General features: G+C 46.7%; 1 pseudogene; it reads left to right on the top strand.

Annotated features, from left to right (window-relative positions):
* The first annotated feature begins 8,019 nt into the window (after positions 1–8,019).
* On the top strand, positions 8,020–8,126 carry LOC120925169 (annotated as a pseudogene).
* The last annotated feature ends 1,467 nt before the right edge of the window (positions 8,127–9,593 follow it).

Here is a 9,593-nt window from a genome sequence, read left to right as displayed (position 1 = left end):
GGGCTAGACAGAAATTTTACGAATACGCCAACAAACCACATAGAATGCTAGTTAACAGATTGAAACCATGCCCCTTTCTCTCGATCCCTGATCATCTAATGCAGCCAGACCGCACTCCCACATACTGTCCCAAAGCTATGACACAATTTTTTGGAGATTTTTATAGAAAATTGTATAACTGCTTGGGTGGGGACCCATCAACTCAATTTTCTCAGGTTAATTTTGATGCCTTTATGTCTTCCTTAGCTTTACCTAAGTTGGCTAGTGAACAAAACTCAATACTTAATGCTCCTGTCTCTATTGAGGAGATAGCCGAGGTTGTGAAAGCTCTCCCAGCTCATAAGTCCCCTGGTCCTGATGGACTCTCATATATTTATTACAAAACCTTCTTGGAAATTTTAAACCCCCATCTACAGTCTCTGTTTTCCTCACTGCTCAAAGGCACCATTCCCCATACTCATTTTTTACACGCATTCCTGACGGTCATTCCAAAACCGGGTAAATACCCTTCATTGCCAGATAATTACCGCCCCATTGCGCTATTGAATTTGGATTATAAGATTTTTACAAAACTATTGGCTAACCGACTTTCCCCGCTTTTGACGTCTTTAATTCAAAAAGATCAAGTGGGTTTTGTTCCCAAGAGACACGCAGGTGACAATACCAGAAGGACTGTGTACCTGATAGATCTTTTAACCAAAACTAAGCAGACAGCAGTTGTTCTAAGCCTAGACGCGCAAAAGGCATTTGATCGCCTTAGCTGGCCTTTTATGTTTGCGGTCCTTGATAGGTATGGGTTTTCGGGCCCCTTTATCCAAGCCTTGCGAGCTATTTATTCCACTCCTACATCCCAGGTACAGCTTTCCTCTTGTCTGTCTCGGCGGTTCTCCCTAAGTAATGAAACCAGGCAGGGGTGTCCTTTGTTGCCCTTGTTGTTTATTCTGAGTCTTAAGCCCCTGGCGGCGGCCATTAGGCAGCACCCAGACATACGGGGGGTCCCGCTGAGACGGAGAGACTATAAGCTTTCACTCTTTGCTGATGACATTTTACTGACCCTCACTCATCCTTCTACCTCTTAACCTGCTTTACATGACACTCTTTCTATGTTTGGCGGCATGTCCGGGTTTAAGATCAATCAGTCAAAAACGGAGGCTTTACTGATTAATATGTCACCGGAGATGCTCACATCTCTTCAAGACAAGTTCAATTATCATTGGTGCCCTTCTTCACTGAAATATCTGGGGGTGTATATCACATCCTCATACTCCACCCTATATCAAGCTAATTTTCCCCCCATGTTTGCAGAGATAACTCTTATGAATTTGTGGACCTCTCTTCCAATCTCCCTATTAGGCAGAATCAACGTCCTTAAGATGTCCATACTCCCTAAAATATTGTATCTTTTCGAGACACTCCCTACTTCGGTTCCAATGTCGCAGTTGAAACTCCTCCAGAGGCGATGTCTCAAGTTTGTCTGGAATAACGCTTCCCATAGGATTGCACAATCAGTAGTTTATGCTCTTAAACATAGAGGAGGTTTGGCGGCGCCAGACATTATTAAATATTACTATGCCTCTCACCTCCGTATACTAACCTCTTGGGTGTCTAGAAAGGCCCCTTCCAGGTGGGCAGAGATAGAGATGGGGATCACTGCTCCAGTGCATCCCTGTTATATGCTCTGGCCATCCTCCGCTAAATGTATGCGTCAGTTGAGATCTTTGGGCCAGATCCTCAAAAGAGATACGCAGGCGGATCTGCTGTTCCGCCTGCGTATCCCTGTTTCTATCTTTGGAACTGATCCACAGAATCAGTTTCCAAGAGATAGACAGAAGATCCGGCAGGTGTAATAGTTTTACACTGCCGGATCTTAAGATGCAGTACCGCGACCGCCGCTGGGGGCATTCATCGTCAAAATTACGCGTCGGGTATGCTAATGAGGAGTTACGTCGATCCTCAAAGATTTTTCGCGTTCGCTACGTCGCCGCTACGTTAGTTTCCCGTCGCTTAGTTACACTTTTGTAAAGCAGCCCTACTTTTACACAGCAGGCGTACTGCTGTGTAAAGTATGGCCGTCCTTCCCGCGTCGAATTTTTAAATTTTACGTCGATTGCATAAGCCGTACGGGAATACAAAAATACGCTACGCGCCGCGCCGATCAAAAAATGACGTCACGTCTCGCAAAGTACGTCGGGAAATTTGCGTCACAAGCATGCGCAGTACGTCCGGCGCGGGAGCGCGCCTAATTTAAATGGGACTCGCCCCATTAGATTAGGAACGCCTTGCGCCGGACGGATTTGAGTTACACCGCCGCAAATTTCCAGGTAAGTGTGTTGTGGATCGATACCTAACTTAGGAAATTTGCAGCAGTGTAACTTAAATCTGTTAAGTTACGTTGCGTTGCAGGGCTGTGGATCTGGCCCTTTGTGTTTGGCTCCGATGCTGTTTACCCTGGCTATTTGGAGGAGATGTGTGGAGTGGTTCTCCCTTTCCTCCAAATGCTCCCCCCTGATGAATGTTCTTTTTAAAACGGATATTCCTGATGGCCTGTCGTTTGGGAGGATGTATCCATGGACTCAAGCTGGAGTCTTTCAGCTGCGACATTTAGTTAACCCGGTCACACGTATCTTTTTATCGTTTTCAGAGTTACAAACGAAACATGATCTGCCAACTTCCCTTCAGTACTCTTATCTGCAATTTAATTTTTTTTTCCTTTCCTCATTCCCCTCGCTGTCACTAGAAAGACCCACGGATTTTGAGCTTTTATGCGTAGCAGGTCCTTATGAACCTAAACAGATTTCATCCATATATAAAATTTTACATGAAACCCCTCCTCTGACAGATTCTACACATAACTATATGAAAAAATGGTCTACTATACTACAACGCTTGATCTCGTTATTAGATTGGGGGGACAAAAGGGGCTAATACATCAACAATCTCACGCTGTGTAGTAAAGAGGGAGACTGCCCTTAAAATTTTGTTATTTTGGTATAGGACCCCGGATTTATTGCACGCTCGCGACCTTTCTAAGTTTTGCTGGAGATGCGGGGGGTCCGTGGGTTCCCTTTTTCATATTTTCTGGGAATGTCCGTTCATTGGCCCTTTTTGGATAAAGATCCAAGAGCTTCTACAGACGCTGCTACCTCACTTCGTGCCCTTGTCACCTTTACACTTCCTTACGGGTTTGCCCCTTTCGGATCTGCCTAAAACATTGCAGAAACTTTGTCCTTTGTTCTTTTGGCTGCAAAGAGAGCCATCTCTAGGCTTTGGCTCTCCACTTCACCCCCCACTATCCACCATGTCCTTTCATCATAGCTGACACACATAGGATGGAACACTTAACTGCTAAGATTGAAGACACCCTACCTTTGTTTGAGAACATTTGGAAATTGTGGGACGATTCTGAGTTCTCGTCAGATTATTCATATGAACTCCTTCATGATTCTTGATTCCCATGGTGCATATTTTATGTTTGTTTTTCTTTATGTTTTTCTTTTTTTTTTTTTTTCTCTCTTAACCCGGAAATGACTGATCTTTATGAGTTCTGTCTGTCTTAGACTGTGGCTAGCTTATATTGCTTTGATACCTGACTGTCTTACATGATTTTGTTAGATCGTGCCTGTATCTCCAAATTGTCTAAGGCAGTGGTCATCAACCCTGTCCTCAGGGCCCACTAACAGGCCAGGTTTGCAAGATAACTGAAATACAATCACAGGTGATATCATTTGCAGCTCAGTGATTGCAGTATTCTAGTCTGCATCTCCCCAAGGTAATACATAAAACCTGGCCTGTTAGTGGGCCCTGAGGACAGGGTTGATTTGCTTTGTATAACCGAAAGTTGAATTTCCTTGTTACAATGTCATACGCTGTATACTGTTTTTGAAAATTTCATAAATAAACAATTTAAAAAAAAAATATTCTACTCATGTGTCTCCTGTTGTTTATCGTATTCCACCTTGGCACCTTCTGGCCTATCATTTTTCCACCACATGTATCTACAGTTCCAGCCTATCCATGTACAGGCATCACACCCCCACTTCTCCTGAGACCTTCTCAATCCAACCCGCCCATACCTTCTCAAATTTTTTAGGATATCCTCTAGCCGTGTATGTCAGTTTGTACATTGGTAGGGTGTTATTCACTAGTTTTAACCAACCTTGCAGAGATGGAGGTGATGGATTCCGCCAGTTAATGGCTAGGGCCTTCTTAGCATAGAAAAACAGTACTCTCAATGTTTTCTGTGATGTGGATATGTCCGCCTCCTCCAGATCACCCAAAAGGCATCTAGCCGGGGAACATATATTAGGGAGTTCTTAGTTATCCTCTAAAAATGTCAGTATTTCCCTCCAGAAGCTCTCCACCCGGGGGCACTGCCACACCATATGAAAAAAGTCACCCTCCGCTGCCTGACAGCGGGGGCATTCAGATGAGTCCCTTCTACCCATTTTATGTAATCTTTTGGGAGTATAATATAATTTATGCAGGTAATTAAACTGCGTTAATTTGTCCCTGGCTGAGATCATTGAGGGTACCAATCATTCCAGGGCTTCAGACCAGGACTCCCCTGTAAGGTATGGTATGTCCACCTGCCTTGTGCCACCACCCTCTCCATTCTGGGGGAGGAAGACATCAACAACATAACGTAGTATTTAGAAATCAGTTGCGAATGATCCTTATCATTCAGTAATTTTTCCATACTGGAGGGAGAGAGCGCTCACCACCCCCCCACCGTATTGAGTTGTTGCAGCATGGTGCAGCTGAAGGTATCTAAAAAATTATGTATTAGGAATTCCATACAATGTCCTCAAATCTATGAAGGTTCTAAATACCCCACCCCTGAACAGCTAATGGGCGTACTTAACCCCATACGCCGTCCAGCACAATCCGGTACCTTAACTATCTCCCTAAGTTGGGGATTGTGCCACCGAGGGGTGTTGGGGGAGGCAGCAAGGCTAGTGCCCCCCACCTTGGCATTACAGATATAAAATATTTTGTATGAAAGCTTCAATATGCCCGTCCCCCATTCTGGGTATGGGCCATTTTTTATTAGCCCCTCAAACGAATGAGCCTGGGCTGCCTGAGTAGCCACGGATGCAATATTCAAGTTCGGGAACCCCCACCAGTGCACATGTTTTAATTGGGACATCAGGTAATAGCATTGGAGGTTCGGTAGGGCTAGTCCTCGCGCCTTTACTGGTAAATAAAGTGTGTCCAGAGATACTCTTGCGGGCTTAGGGCCCCAGAGAAAGGAAGAAAGCATTTTATTAATACCTGCAAACCATTTCTTAGGGATGTAAATCGGGGCATGCCAAAATAGGTAAAGAAACCTGGGCAAGTAAATCATTTTAAATATGTTAATTTCCCCAAGGAGGCCCAAGGGTAATTTAGCCCATGCTTGCAAACTTTCCCTCAAGCGTAGCTTCATAGGGGTTAGGTTATTACCCACATAAGCATTAATCGGCAGCTGGATATCAACCCCCAGATAACGAAATTTGGACACTACCTTCAGTGGGATCTCCGGGGGCAACCGTGGGGGATTATCGGAACTAAAGGGAAATACAATACATTTATTCCAATTTACCTTGAAACCCGAGAAATTCCCAAATTCTAAAATTATGCTCAGAGCAGTGTTTAGTGATCCCTCCGCCTCAGCCACATATAGGAGCATGTCATCAGCGTAGAAGGATGTCTTTTCCTCCAACTCATTAATATTACAGCCCCTGACATTCTCATCCTCTCTCAGCAGAGCAGCCAGTGGTTCTATAGCCAGGGCAAACAACAGGGGTGACAATGGGCATCCATGCCACGTGCCCCTAGCAATGTGAAACAAATCCGTGATTATATTGTTAACCCTAGCCTAGCCCGTGGTTCAGCGTACAGTATTTGGACCCACTTTATAAATCTAGGGCCGAACCCCAGCCGCCCAAGGACTGCCAGAAGATATGGCTATTCACTGGAATCAAACGCTTTATGCGTATCCAGGGACACCACCACCCGAGTGTCCAGTGTGGGCCCTTCAGACTGTAGAATAGTGAAAAGTCAGCACAGGTTTATTGCCGTCGACCTCTCAAGTATAAAACCTGTCTGATCCTGATTAGGGATGAGCTTCGTATTCGAGTCGAACTCAAAACGGGTCGTTCGCGCCAAATTCGAGTTACGTTTTACAGACCATAATTCACTGCGGCATCGCTGGCTGATGATTGGCCAAGCATGCACTATGACCCGCATGCTTGGCCAATCACAGCTTGCAAAAAATGGAGAGCCATAATTGGCCAAAGCCGGGCAGGAAAATTTAGGGGTAAGTATGTGTGTTCAAATAGAGCTTAAACAGGGCCGTGGTTAACACAAGGCCTTCAGGAGTGTCCCTGCAGGACTTGAAGCACGCAGGATCTTTCAGACCGGAGAAGGTCAGTCAATAAAGGCAGTAATAGAAAAATCAGGTATACAGATTTTTAAAACATCATAGTCATAAGCAGTAGTGTATTTAGGTTCTGTGCTGCCCTAGGCCCGATTAAACTTGTGCACCCCCTAATTTAAATATGACCCTTAGGGCCTGGGGAGGGGGCAATGGATTCCCTTAATTTGCATAGATTTCCTCTCACTTTCTGTTTGGCTATGGGGCAGGAAGTGAAGGGAAATCTCTGCAATGGGACAGGGATGGTAAAAAAAATAACTATCAGGGGCTATAACCCTCCCTTACTCTACCCAAAGTGAAAAAAAAAGTGTTGCCTATAGTTGCCAATGGTGCAGCAGAAAACATATAGCACAGTGAGGAAGGTTTGTGGTCCAGGATGATAGGACAGTCAAGATTAGAAGCAGTGACCCCCCCAATTGCGGAATGCTGGCCGCCCACACACTGGAAGCAGTGCAGCCGGCTTTATGGGGATGCTAGACTAATTTGCCACTCAGCCCAGTCTGCCCCATAAGACTGACGCTACACTAACAGTGTAGCGCAAGCCGGCAGGGACTCTTTCCGTGCTGCCCCCCTGCAAGGTGTTGGCCTAGGCCAGGATACAGCATTGGTCATAAGCACCCGGGGGATCCCCCCCAGGGCCTCTAGGGAACATATCCGATAAATGAATGCACAGCTACCTTAACCTTGTCCCAGGGATTCCAACCAGCGATTTGCCTCTCTAGGTGATAGGAAGAACTGTGTCTGCCCCTTGTGCACAACCCAGAGCTTGGCTGGATAAAGCATACTGTATGGCAGGCTGCGTTTTTTCAGGCATTGCTTCACACTCTGGAATACTGCTTTTTGTTTCTGCGTGGCCACCGAGAAATCTGGGAAGATAGAGATGCGATTTCCATTGTACATCAACTCAGGTAGGTTGCGGGCCTTGCGCAGGATAGTTCCCTTATCTCTAAAATAAAGGAATCGAGCCAGCATGGGTCTAGGAAATCTGTCTGGCGGGGGTGCTCTCAGGGGGACCCTATGTGCCCTCTCAATGGAAAATAGGTGAGAGAGTCCATCATCCCCAAAGGTTTGCTTGAGCCAGGATAACAGGAATTCCTCAGGATTCCTCCCCTCTGACCCCTCTGGTAATTCTAGGAACCTATGATTGTTCCTTCGAAGTCTATCCTCGATGTCCCCTAACTTCACCTCCTGGGACTTGTGGTCCGCCGCCATATCTCTCACCTGCACCAGGAGGGGATTGAGCTCATCCTCCACCGAGCTTATGCACTGTTCAGCCTGTGTGACCCTCTGCCTGACCTTCTGAACATCGTCCTTGAGAATAGCAAAGTCCAATCTGATAGCATCTACCTGCATGGACAGGGCGGCATGGCAGCTCTTAATTGTTTCCAAAGGATCAGTCGGATCCAGCCAGTCACCATCCCCCTCGGTCCATCTGCGATCCGAAGGCACAGATGAAGCCCTCCGATCCGAGCGGGTGCCATTTTGGGACGCCTCGTGGGCAAACTTAGTCAGCTTCTTCGCTGGTGTAGGATCCACACTGGGGCCGTATTTCACCATCGCCGGGTTCCCGGTATGTTCCCCTATTGAATCCAGTCAGTAAGTAGGTGGTTTCTCTGCCTTTTGGCTAAGATCAAGTGTAGTATCTGTTCTTATCAGTTGTCAGAGGAGCGCTGAAGCACCTCCTACATGGGGAGGGTGGATGCAATCCAATGACGTCATTGCACCTGGAAGGATGGTTTCAGCAGGGACTACGCTGTGCTGCCTGACATATACTGGGGGCCGGCCTATGGTTGTGTCTGAGCCATCTGGAAGAGTGCTCCTGGTGAGGATGGGTGGCTGCACTTGGTCTGGTCTTTTTGACGAGTTCTAGTCCGGCCTTCTGGCTGGCTGGTGTAAGTGCTATCTCTGTCAGCGATCCGGTAGGAGGAGCTGGTATTTCCCTGGGGTAAGACGGGGTAGGACCATGCAAATCCGCTGGGTTGATGGGGGGTCTGGAAGGGCTAGTATTGGCGGAGGCTGCTAACTGGAGCGGCAGTTCTCCCTAAGAAAACCTTGAAGGGCTCTCTAGCTAACAGGGGTGGAGGGCTGAACTGGCCGGTCGGGGGGTTGGATTTGGAACGAAAAGCCTATGGTGCATGTGCCCCTGGAGTGGCAGTCCAGGGGTATCTGAGAATCACTGTGAGTGAGGGTCAATTTGATTTAAAGATACCACGGTCACTGCAACAACAACACACTTTTTTTTTAGCACCTGCCTCCTGGGCCGGGCCTTTTGGCTAGGACCGGAGGAATTTTTTATTCCTGGCCGGAGGGCCTGGTCATTGTATAACACAATGACCACTTCTTTCACTCTCCTCTCCACTATCCCTTTTCCCCACTTTATTTAATCTACTAGCCTATGTTTGTCACGTTTGTCTTTTTTTTGTTTGTGCATGTTATTTGTTCACTGTGTGATTAGTAGGGTGCTGGTCCTCGGGCCAGCCCTGAACGTCTTGGGAGTGGGCGGACATGGCCTTTTGGCTTAGTTCACCTGCTCTCTTGGGGTCTCCCTTCAGGGGAGCACCACCTAGTACTGGGAGGGTTCTGTTTCGGCAGACCCTCCAAGGAAGTTGGGTCCGTGTCGGCTTTGGTTGCTCGGACCACAGTACCTCAGTCCCCGTCTGGAGCCTAACACCCCAGGGGATCAGGGTTTGGGTCATTTTTCACAGGAGGACCACTTGACGTTGCACACATCTGCACGTTTTTGTGACCACTCTTTATGTGTGTGCACTTTTTTTCTGCACCGGGTGAAGTTTTTGGGTGTGTTACACACGCCATAGGCTTTTAAAAAAAAATAACCTTGGAGGAGACGCTGAGACCTGTTATAGGTCAACGGTGGTTTGGGTTCTTTGGTTCGATATTTTTTTTTCTTTTAATTGGGTTTTACTACGCCTTGTTTTAGGGAGGTCTGCATCATGCCTTCCTTAAATGATTGATTTATGAGGTGCTAGATCGCGGGTGCCAATGTCTCGGCACATTCTTTCAGCAGTTTTGTGGGAATGATGTCATTCGGCGCTGTACTGTCCCGCAGGCTACTGATGATATTTTTGGTGGTGTCGATGGAAATGGGCTGGAGTTTAAATTTTATAGATTGAGGTATATTTATAATATCGAGTTGTTTCACGGATATTTTTGATTTTGT

This window comes from Rana temporaria, chromosome 1, assembly GCF_905171775.1.
Source record: "Rana temporaria chromosome 1, aRanTem1.1, whole genome shotgun sequence".
NCBI classification, from domain to species: Eukaryota; Metazoa; Chordata; class Amphibia; order Anura; family Ranidae; genus Rana; species Rana temporaria.
The sequence above is the reverse complement of the archived record's forward strand: the minus strand, read 5'-3'. Positions and strand labels throughout refer to the sequence as shown.